This window comes from Ixodes scapularis, unplaced genomic scaffold (assembly GCF_016920785.2).
Source record: "Ixodes scapularis isolate PalLabHiFi unplaced genomic scaffold, ASM1692078v2 PGA_scaffold4__175_contigs__length_147842914, whole genome shotgun sequence".
Taxonomy (NCBI): domain Eukaryota; kingdom Metazoa; phylum Arthropoda; class Arachnida; order Ixodida; family Ixodidae; genus Ixodes; species Ixodes scapularis.
In genome coordinates this window covers 100,542,375-100,554,896 of record NW_024609879.1, presented here as the reverse complement: position 1 = coordinate 100,554,896, position 12,522 = coordinate 100,542,375, and the positions used below count along the sequence as shown (strand labels likewise).

General features: G+C 45.4%; 1 protein-coding gene across 1 annotated transcript in view; it reads right to left on the bottom strand.

Annotated features, from left to right (window-relative positions):
- Positions 1–12,522, bottom strand: part of LOC121837827 (lipase 3-like) — a 213,600-nt gene that overhangs the window by 177,513 nt on the left and 23,565 nt on the right. The gene's annotated exons all lie outside the window — the stretch shown is intronic.

Sequence of the window (12,522 nt, the reverse complement as noted above, 5' to 3'; positions counted from 1 at the left end):
ATTATGTGACTTCCTGCAGGTGGATTTGCGCCAGGTCGGATTTGACCACGTCTTTAATTTATGTGACGTGCTGACTGGCGGGCGTCAGGTCGGATTCGGCTATCTTTTTGACTCGTACCCGACGACCCGTGGCCCGTGGGATGACTGGTCTTGCATATGTCTCGCACCTTAGTCACCCGTTTCTGTGTGTTTTGTTAGTTCAAAAACTTCAGAAAGAATTCAGCAAACATACAGTGACCCTTCTCAGTCAGTAGACCAGTCTACCAGGTCCAGAAAAACCAGAAAAGTGGTGGACCAGAAAAGGGTCTACCAGTATCAGTAGACCCTTTTCGAAAGTTAAGTGTGCCGATTATTAGAAGGTCGGAACTCCTGCACAATGACGGAACAACTGTATCAAGGAACGTGCAAGTCATACCTTAAGAGAGCAAACGTCGGAGCGCGGCCAACACTACGAGCTTATCGTAGATAAGACCAAGCGGCGACATTCTTTGAAGCGCCGATTGCATGACGGTGCAGGTTTTAGAAGCGAATGGCGTCGCACAGCAGAGGACTGAACTGAATGACGCCATTTTCTTCCGAAAGTGCTTTGTCATTTGTATTGGTTGTTGTTACTTTAAAAAAAAAGTATCAAGGGACTTTATACGAGCCGACGAGCCGATCAAACAACGTGGAAAGTGCAACGTCACTGCGCTCATCACCCTTTTCTGTAGGTGTGTTTTTTCCAGGGTGCCGTGACGTTGATGTTTCAGTCCGCCATTATGCAGAGATTTCACAGCTGCCAACGGAGGGCAGTGAAGTGTTTCAAAAGGGGCCTATAGGAATATTTCGCATGAGCATTATTTATTTTTCTGTTATAAATGTGTCGTCAGTCCCCGCCAGTCGCCGCTCTCCCAGCCATTTGTTGCTAAGTCAACTCGGACTTTGCCGCTATCAAGCATTCAGCGGTGCTGTGCGAATTGTGGGAGCTATATCTGCCGATATTGCTCATACGATATCGCGTGAGCTTCTCTTGTGTACACCAAAGCCTCGTTTTTTTGTCTTTTTTTTTTTTGTTGATTTTATTTTTGTTTTTGTTCCATGGAAAGTGTTTCATTACAAGGCAGTCACCGGAGAAATGAAAAACTACCCGAACCAAAAAACTGGAGAAAATAGAAATTATCGCCATACCGTTTTACGCAGGAAATGCTTTGAAACAAATACGTTCATGCCGTCAATTATTCTGAGTCGGTCTGGACAACAAAAATAGACCTGCACGACATAACATGTTTCATAAATAATACAGACGCATTCCTCACTACCCAATTAGAAAATTCATCACACATATCTGGTTGGTTATTTAACCTTATGTTGGCAGTTATGGCTAAGAAAATCGCGTGACAATTTTTGTGGTGCATTCACTGGCGCCATACACCCCGACCAATGCATGGTTTTGGAATATCACGACACTGCAGAGTGAAAAAAAGAAAACTGATGTCCGACGCGTTCGCGCCGTCGATGTGATAGCCGATTACTTCATTTCAGCTTAAGTCCAGACGCAAACGACGCTGAGCTAGAGATACCAATCAAGCAGCGTAAAAAGCGCAAATCACTAGACATTTTATGCTTATGATTGCTTCACCGATGATAAAACACGTGCAGAAACATGACCATATGATGGTGCGCTTTTGATGGTGTCTGATTTGTCCCATCAGCTCGTAGCGTCAACTGCGCCTGGATTTAAGGTTTAACGAAGTATGTCACTGATTCTTGTTTTATTAAATAGCGACTACGACAACTTAAAACAAATATATCCCTTAGACGACTTGAAGGCGAAAGCCCAAGCGCCGATGTAAACGTGATAGCGAACCTCCGAAGACAGCGCGCTCTCTGACGACGCACTTTTGGCGCCGTTTCATTGGCTCACTCGGATCGTGGCGTCGGCTCTGGTCCCAGTACGGCGAACCTCCGAGGACAACGCGCTCTCTGACGGCAACAATAACTAGGCGTGTGCGAATAGTGGTACGTGGTTCGAATCGAATGGCGCAGCGTCATCCCTAGCTTCTGCACTGTTAATAGGAAGGGCACCCGTCTTGGCTTTCCCTTGCGTTATAAAGGCTATGAATGACGCTGCGCTATTCGATTCGAACCACTATTCGCACAGCCCTAACAATAATCCCTGGAGAGGGGAAACAAAGGGGACAAAAGACAAACACAAATCTCCAAACACATCTGTGACTGGTGCGCGACCGAAAAAATCCGCCTGGTCCGGGTATCGAAGCCGGTACCTCTCCATTTCCAGTGGAGCTGTCTACCAACTAAGCTAATCAGGGGTTAGACGTCAGTAGAGATAACGGATTTTATCAGCTGCCACCAGTCTAACACCAACTAGGGTGAACGGCCTGCATTTTTAAGGTTATGATTACGACGCAATTAATGCAAAGGTGCGATCGAGCTGGACAAGGATGGCAATAATAATCCCTCAAGAAGGGGAACAAGGGGAACAAAGGACAAACACATATCTCCAAGTACAGTATACAGGTGACTGGTACTCGACCAGTCACCGTACCTATAGCTGTGTTTGGAGATTTTGTTTGTCCTTTGTTGCCCTTGTTCCCCTTCTTGAGGGATTATTATTGCCATCCTTGTCCAGCTCGATCGCACCTTTGCATTAATTGCGTCGTAATCAAAGCACTCTCTGACGACGCACTTTTGGCGCCGTTTCATTGGTACCTTTCGGTTTGGTACCTTTTGTGTCGCCAATGAGTTTTGGTACGTTTCGTGTCGTCGGTGTGCTTTCGATCAAGGAATTCGAAGGTCGACGGAACGATGAGACAAATGAGGCTTTCGCCTTAAAGAAAAAGAAAAAAAAATTTCGCTCGACCGCAGACTTTGTTTTCATATTGCAACGATTGTTCCTATAAACAAAGTTCGCAGGCTGACAAGTTTCCAGCCTGTGTTGTCTGGTCATGATCCAGAATCTTATGTTGAATGAAACAATCTACATACTTTATAATAAAAGCCCAATTACAATTTCCTTTTGTGCTTTGAGTGGCTGAGTTATTTGTGAACTTGCGAGGGCATAATGAAATGTATGTGAAATTGTGCGTTTGACCCTGTAGTGAGCTTGCGATATGTCACCCTCTTGCCGTGTCTGAAGTGGTCAGGGCATTGGTTGCATAAGGAATCGAAATTGTGACTTGATGTTTTGCTAGCGACAATCCAAAACTGAAAACATTAAGGTTTTTGCCGACCCAGTCTGGCCTCCGGTAGAACAGGGCTAAAATGTATATGCAGACATGCTGTAACAAAAATTGCCCGGACGTCTCTTTCGAAATTCCCAGGGCATAATAAATTTCCTGTTCGTCTGATTGCCCTAAATGTTAAAAAGAGAACTCCTAACTACATGTTGATTGAAACGTACGGCATAAACAGACGGGACAGAAGAGAGAAGACACACAATTGCTGAACATACAACTGAAGTTTAATCGTCAAGGCGCAAACCTATATACAACGACCAAACAAGAAAAAAGAACACACGCTCACAATGACACACCCCGGGATTCCAGCACCATTATCATCGCAACTGCTGCCATTAGTGCAAGGAATTCTAACTCTTTACCAGATAGCGAAACAGACAGGGCGCTTACACAATCTTTCTTTAGGCACGCAATCATCGCCACTTCGATGATTTCTCTGGTCAGGGCAATGCCGCTTCTTCCAATGGCGGAACTTTTTTTTTTATTTTGCATCACATCGACAGTTACGACAATCAATGCCCAAGTGTCCTGATACCACTCTGTTTACATTATAATAATTTTTTCTCATCCTATCGTTCAGGCATCTGCCCGTCTGCCCTATGTACTGCCTACCACATGAAAGTGGAATGAAATAAGCAACTTTAACTGTTAATTCAATTCAATAAACCGATTTTGATGCTTCTTGGTACAACCCAAAGATTGACATTTTCTGCAAAGCTTAGATAACCTGCCAGGGACGGAAAAGACAACAGTGACGTCTACTCACTTTCCTATTTTGTTTAAGCTATGGGAAACTCTGTGCAAATACGGAACCACAGCAACTTTGCTTCTTTTTTCTTTGGAAACTTTGACAGCATCTACAGTTCCTTCTACATGAATTTTCTTCAATAAAGTGCCTGCAACCCGACGTCAGTAGATGTTCCGGATACTCCCCTATCCGAAGGTGGGAGACTTGAGCGCCAAAACTAACCCGTGCTTGATTGAAACAACATTTCTTTAAAGCATTCATAAAGCACACATTTACGAAGCCCCTTTTTACCAATTTGGAATTGGCAGATTGGTAGGATAAAGGTGGCTTTAGTCCACGAGATTAGAACGAGCAACAAACGCGTTGTTCAGAAAAGTGAAGACGGAGGTCAAATAAACGTATGGACCCATTCGCATTGAACTCGTGAGTTAAAACCAATGGGGCCAAACAGTCACTAAAACCAGACAAAAACAATTAACACCAAGTGGGTCACGCCATGGTTTGTACAATCTTAAATCACAAGAAAGTCGTCAACGTATCTAAAACCTTTTACCACATTTGAATCGGCTACAATGTAAGACTTCTGTCGGGGTGAGCAAGGTATATGTCGCTGAGAATGTGTGCAATGCAAAAACAAATCCGCACTCTTTTTCTTTGTAGAAAGGTGCTCTGTTCCCATGTGGCAAAAGTTGATTTAAGATAATAGGAGAATAATTCGGAATGCCCCTCCTCCTCCTTGCCCACATCTGACGCGTGATGCAGCATTTTCTTGGAAGCAACGGCGGGCTGATTCCAACGGTGAAAGGATGGGAGGAAGGAAAGATGCGTAGGAGACGAGGTTGAATGGATAGATGGATGTTAATGGCTATACACTTTGTAGCGGTCGGAACCTTGTGCCACCTAGCATAAGTAGACCCGTTCTTTCCTATTTCGCTTTAAAGGCATTATCTCGCTCAAAGTTAATACGCCACGTGGTGTGAAAACCTGCAACTAGGCCGCCGTGTCCCAGAAAGCTGGCCATGACACTGAAAATGAATTATAAAATGACACTTGAAATATAAAGATGGTAGCTTCGGGATTGCGGTAGCACACAGCACAGGCGCAACTTCTGATTAAGCTTTTTTATTTGCCAGCCTTCATCTGGCCGCAATCATCGTTGGAATCATCATGTGGGCAAGCACGTGGAATTGCAAGCCTAGCAAAGTTACCTTTACGCTCGTTCTGCACGTGTTCATACGCTTCGAGCACAAGCAGGTTCGCCAAAGAGCATCAGAGCATGCCACAGAGCATCGGCGATGAACGCGGAAGATATTCACACCTTTCGATCGTGCTAAAGGTAGTCAGGCGGAAAGGCTTGCGGCGGCTATACTCCTGAACTTCGAGCTTGCAGAAGCGCAACTCATGGACGATCCGAGGGAAAGTACAGACAAAACAAACGGTCAGTCGCGCCCCAGAGAGATAGCATTTGGCGGCCAGTTGTTTTGTTTCCTCCCTCCGCTGCGTCGCCACCTGCACGCTCGAACCCTCGGTCCTCATTGTGAGCCGGGCCGTAACATCTGCCGGTTCGTTGCTCGCCCGACACTCGTGGCCTCCCAGCGCGCGCTCTAGTGCCGCACATACTTCATTTGGCGCGCTAAAACGAAAAAAAGGGCGCCAAAACTTTTTTCCACAGTTGGGATTCGCCACTGCGCTCTGCAGAAGCCTTCTCTTGCGGACTTCTTCTCAAGTCCCCTAGGTCTGCCCTCTGGTACGGGAGGACATCTTCAAGCCTGAAGGGACGTCTTCGAAGTGTTGGTACGTCATCTGGTCGTCTGCCCGTAAGTTTATAATCAATTATTACTGTCCTCGTATCCAGCACTTCCGAGATCGATAGATGGACGTGTCCCTTAGGGCACTACCTAGTGGAAAGTTTCTTCCGAAAAGTGAGAGCATGTCTTAAAACATATCGATAAGCTCCTTTTTTTCTTAGAAGGTGAGCATCGTCGTCTTCAAATACATCCATTGCGATCTGCAGGAAATTAAATACAAAAAATAATAAAATGCTTACGTTTTTCTTCTTTGAACTATCCCTGTTGCACCGGTACCCTGCGCACTTCGACACAGCTTTTGTGCGTTTTGCTAACTTGTAATCTTCAAAAAGATAAATAAGAGACAATAGAAGGCCTACATTTTTTATCAAGTTTTGTGGAATTGACATTCCCTGCTGCACCGGAACCCTGCGCTCTTCGACACAGCTTTGGTACGTTTTGCTTACTCGTACTTATTTTTATCTTGTTCAGTTTCTCTCGATTAACTGAGAGTAATAAAACCATGGTGACTACCTGCACAGATGGAAGTTGAGAGTTGCGTAACTCGTGTCGGCAATAGCAGTTGGAATAACGCTTCATTTGTAGATGGATTCTTTCTGTGTCATTCGTAGTACGAACTCAACTTAAAAGTACCTTTGTTATTTGCACCATTTTTTGCTTTGTTTTAACGTTGATGCCCACTGAAGAACACGATATGAACCAAAACCGGCCGTTTTAATCAATCCTGACAAGAAACAAAAGCAGCTATCGGGCCTTTAGTTTCAGGGTACAGGTAGAGCCGCCTGGCGGCAATGTTACAATTACCCCACGTGCGCAAAACTGGGGGGACACTGCCTGATGTCTTCAGTGATGAAGTACCGTGATGCGGGAAACGCCGGTGGGGGACGACATCGTAACACCCTAAATGTGCAAAGAAGAATCGGAAAACGGGAGTGACAACCACAAACTCGCGGTTTTGGTGGTTAATGCTGGTGCGCCACAAGCCGTATGTGTTTCGGTGCCACGTTCAATAATCGGTCATTGAAGAGAAACCACATATGCGAAAAACCATATAAAAGTTTCACGAATTTCGGAACATGAAAAAATACTTTCACAACATTCATTAAAAAAATATTTACAAAAAAACCGCGGGCTGGTGTTTATCGCACTGGAATCTTGGAAAGGCTTTTGAGCAAAACCATATACTGTCGAGAGCGGTTTTAACGAAGTCAATCGGAATCGGAAATCACTTCGCTATATCCGCTATTCCGTTATAACCGACTTCGGTTAGCGAAGTTCAAAAGGGAATGGGAAATCGTGATCACTTCGCTATATCCACTATTTCGTTATAACCGACTTCGGTTAACGAAGTGCACAAGGGAATGAAAAAATCGTGATCGCTTCGTTGTAGCTGCTATTTCGTTATAACCGAGTTTAGTTATAACGAAGTGCAAAAGAGAATGGGAAATCGTGATCGCTTCGTTGTAGCCGTTATTTCGTTATAACCTGTCTCGACGGTATTGTATTTGCGTGCAGTAAATAGACCGGTTTGTCCAAGATATGTTCAACACGTCAATGATAGCATGCAACATGTTTCGCATGTTTTGAATTCTGCGCGCATGCGTATTCGCGCATGTGTTCCAGCCGTTATAGCAAATAAAAAGCGTTATTGTTCGGTGCGTGGAGAAAATGCGAAATGATCATATTCGTGATGCCTTGCGAGTTGTGACCGGGCGCGTTTTTACAATTGGTATTGGGAAAGCAACCGTTATCAGCATTTCGAGGGAGCGAAAAACGGCTCCAACTTTCTCGCTTCCTCGAAATGTTTCAAAATTTTCTCCAGCGGCGCGCCGACAGCACACCACTGTGGTGGCGCTGCTGTCGGGGCTTGCGGAGACGATTTGCTTTAGTTGAATCTGGTTTGCGGACATTTGATGAAAAAGCGGTTAGAGTATAGGCAAGCTGGTGGATGTTTATCATGTTGCAACTTAACCCGAGACTGGGGTATGAAATATAAACTTAATAGTAGAAGGGACAGAAAAACGGGTCAATGTTGGTTCGCGGGTGCAGTGTCAAATTCTCCACACACACACACACAAAAAAAAAATATATATATATATATTTTTTTTAGAAGGGGAAGGTTTGTTTAATTTGGGAAGGTTTGCCGTACCTGTTATCTTTTTGTTCGTTGAGGGGGCATCCCGATATTCTGTTCTGGTTAGGTTCTATTGTGTGTCCTGGTGTTTTGTGTCTGAGCAAAGGGCAAATTGTGTGGTTGGCGACTTTGTGACTGTGAGTACATAAGGATGCGGGACTGAATAAATCGTTTAGCTGCGTTCATTACGTTCCTTTCCCTTTTTTTTTGTCTTCTCTTCTTTAAAGTTTTTCTTTCAAACCCCAGTCTCGGTTTAAGTTGCAGCATGGTTCCGGACATGTTCACTGCCGAATCCTGGTGTGGGCAGACGCTGACCTGTTTGCAAACAGTGTGTTGGTCTTATAGCGTATAAACCTTGGTTCAATTAAACCATGAATAATGCCTAAAACGCGGCTCCGACTGGTGTGCCAAGATTTCCATACCGTCCAAGAACGAGGGTGTCCTGAAACGCAACCAAAACACGACACAACAGTCGACGTGCAATTATAGTGTTGTCGCGATCCTAATGGTTCGTTGAGGAAGCATAGGCAGTTTATTAGAACGAACGCAGGCGGCGTCCTCCCAACCCGTAGCTGCTGGTGTTTCCGCCGACAGGACGGTCGTAGAGGATGCTACATCAAAACAGGCGTCGGCCGTATCCACCTCCGGTGCTGTACTCCCACCAGGATCGTGGCGAGCGGAAGCGCATACCGTCGTGACGTCACCAGCCACAAATCAGGGGGACAAAGAAAAGCACGCGGTAAACACTCCAAAGGTAAATTGATGGAGTTGGAACACGTGACGTAAGCTCGAAAATTCGGATTCGGATTCGGATTTACTGGCGTCCCCTTTGTATCGGATGGCCGCTCGCCGGAAGTTCCGATGATGACGTACCAAAGGTCAGCTTGGCTGGGCTCATCAAGTGTCCAGCCAAGACTAGCCGGATCTCTCTTCGTCTCCTTTTGGTCTCCTTCGTCTGTATGTAGCTTGCTTTGGGCCGGGCTCATTTGCAGTGTTGTCATGCACTCGTCGTGATTAGAGAAGAAGAGCTCGGGAAGAAGGCACATGAGGGAGAGGGAAGCAGGAGGTATCTGAACTGGTGGAATATGGTTTGGACTGGACAAAAGACAAAAAAAGGGGTTGTGTTTTTGCCGTACTTCGCTGTATACTACGCTGGCGACGTTTATTTTTTATTTTATTTTTTTTAGAGAAGGCTTGCTTCTCGATCCTTCGCCAAACATCTCTCTATTCCGGCGTCTTTTTGGCACATCGAGTACGATCATGTCGCCGCTTCCGTTCAGTTATCCCCTCTTCAGTTCGCCCCTTCCTTTTGCGAGGCGTTGTGAAGACTGCGGCGCATCTTGTCAGCGCCTCGTCTCGTGACCCGCGCATGCGTTCCAATTAATACGAAGAAATTCTATCGCGTTTAATAATGTGATTTGTGGAAACGAACGATCATGCAATAAAAAGAGCTGAACCCGGCTTTCGCTTCCTACCGGTCGCATGACGGTCAGGAATCGTCGCTTGATGTACAAACTTTTGATGACGATTGTTGGACCATTAGAGGCAGTACCTCTGATGGAAAATGTACATCCCCTCTTTTTTCGTTTTCCTCTCGTAAAAAAGAAAGCAGTATGTGCGGCACTGAATTATATACACTAAGGATGTGGTGTTGCACCCAGTATGACAGCATGCAGCGGCAGTGTGTGTAGCATCTGATTGTCTCTGCTTGTACAACTTTTTTGTCAGATTGTGCATGAGATGCTCGTTCACAATGAAAGGTGCAGTCGGCGCTACTGGATCAACGGACAATAACGATATTTTTTCATCTAATAATACGGTAGAAACAAGTATTGTGTTAGACCGCAAGTCTGGAAAGATCGCGAAAAGTAAGCGAACCAAAAAATCTGAAAAAGAATGAAGAGCTTTCGCGCCTGAAAACCCACATCGTGCGAATGAATGGAAAGCACGTTCCGTTTCGCAAGACTTGGTGCAGATGGCGCTAGTTTTCCACTTAGGCCCGCACGCTTTGTTCGAGGAAAAAACCGGCGAAGCGTGCCCAAAGTATGTTTGACGCGACTGCGAACGTAATTTTTGTTAATTTTATTTGCTGCGTCGTAACGCTTGGTAGAAACCGGTAGTCGCCGGCGAAAACTTTCGCGTCCCAACTGAACAATGGGAGCCATCCGAGCTCCAATACATTTCTTTGTTTATTTAGTTTTAGTCACGTTCTTGGAGACCTAGGTCGTCTTATTTAATCCTTTACGCAAGGAGTGGATTGAAAAAAAAAAAAGTGAACGGTCAGGCGCGCTCACAACAATAGAGACATGTTATCATGGGATTAATCAAGAACGATGCCCTAGTGTCATTTCCACGACGAACACGAATCTTTGGCCACACACACGCACACACACACACGTACACGCGCACACACACGCACGCACACACGCACATGCACACGCACACGCGCACGCACGCACGCACACACGCGCACACACACGCACACGCGCGCGCACACACACACACACACACGCGCTGAGCTCACTGGATCCCAGGAAAGTAGCACCATTGCTTTCCCTACCTGCTAGCCGGACACAAATAGATGCTAACGTACAGACGACCAAAATCTCGCAAGGCGATTGGCTAACCTGTCTACGTCGCCATGGAAATCGCCATTTCGGTCAATCTTCGAAGCTTCCAGAGGGTCGTTCTAAACCAGTCGCGTCAAGATCACCATGGAATATCATCGTACTGGAAGCGTTCCTCGGAAATATAAGCGTCTTTGGCACTGTGTATGCAATCAACTTATCAATCATGCCTATCTCCACAACCTCCACGGATCTCTTACAATTATACTGTTCTCCTTGCGTATTTCAATACAGTAAAATTATTTCTCAGTGCTTCCAAGCACTGACACAGCATGTGATGGTGGTACGAAGATGTTCCGCCGGCGTGTGGATAGCGAAATCTGGGTATACAAGAAACGTCTCCATAAAGCTACCCGTCACCAGCGAATTTAGACCGGCTTACCAAGAACGGAGGCGTCAAGGAGATATTGCTCATTTCACGGACCAAGATGGCGACGATACGGGGAGCTTGGCGCTACTTTCCCACGATCCAGTGACTTTAACACACACGTGCGCGTGCGTACACACACACGCACGCTCGCTCGCGGATGCACATGGCACGCACAAGCACAAGCACTAGCTTGTGCAGAAAGGGCGCCCTGGTGCACAAATCTGTTCTTCTGTGACCAGTGTTGCGAACGAAGTCTGTTTGACGCATCTGCAAGCAACTTTCGTTTGCACACGGACCGGGAAGCACCCACATCGATAGCTCAGACAGACGATTGTAAGCTGGGCACCTGGCCACCGTTATGACCCTGCACGTGCGTGCAAGCACAGCCTGTCAAGGCGACGCTCACGCGCGTGCTTCGCGTGCTGGTGCCCATGGGGCACCAGTCGTGGCGCTTAAGCTTGCGATTGTTTATATCTGCCTGAAAAGATTTACTGCTAAATTCCCCAGGGAAGTAATTGAAACGCAATGCGTGACGAAATCAGACACGGCGAAACATGCTGACCTGTGACTCCACACGGTTGCTTGGAAACTAACATTATGAGTTTCACAAATTTCCCAGATCAATCGTGTATACCTCCTGAGGTTGAGCGTAGTTCGCGAGAAGAGGGCCACTGACAAATTAGCAAACTCCCGTGTGGGCGCAACTTTGCTTTTAGTGAGCGGAGCATCTCCTGAGGATCTTGTTATCAGTCTAAACTTGCAGAAAACAACAAAATTATAGCGAAACACTAGCACTAGAGTTTCGAACATCTTTGAACATTACACTTAGCGTATCAAATCTCGAAATTAATATTCACGGGAATTAGTTTAAAATGATTATATGGCAATTGGGGTTTAAGATTCATACCCTTCTGTCCTTCGTCTCTCAGCGCGGAAACACACACAAAAAAAATAGTTGCTATGTAATTAGTGGAGAACCATAACTAATATCACAAAAAATTACCTGCTCTGCGAATCAATTTGTTAAAGGGCGTGCTACTGAGACGCGTAATTTCATTTCTGCCGTTTTATTACAAATACCATCAGTGTCTTCTTAGATTTTCTCATTCGGAATTTATTGATTTTTTTATACTTTTTTTTTCGCATGATGAGAGTTATTAACACATAAACGCGTCTTATTATTTATGAATGTAGCTTGCTGCTCTCGGAAAAGTGGACCACCTACTGAGTTGTGAGGAATTTATTCATTATTGATTTGATGTTGCTACGAAGCGTGAAAAGCATGAAATGCCAGGTCATAATAATTACCGTGCAAATTTATTCTTGAGTACCTCTAACTGAACTAGGGTTATACGTGGGTAATTATGTCGCTTGTGCAAAACGAAAGAAGCCAGCGGGAAAAACTGCGAAACAAATTGTGTATTAGAACATTCCATTCTAGCTTTTCCCATCGATTTCGCTTTTAACGCGAAGCGTCCTTTGGCCAGTTGATCCCGATTTCGTAAAGCCGCATTTCGTAAAACCGTAACCTGTGACATCCCACAATGCAAAGCTCGCAGTGTTGCATTATGGGACGTCACGTGTCCTGCGCACCAATTC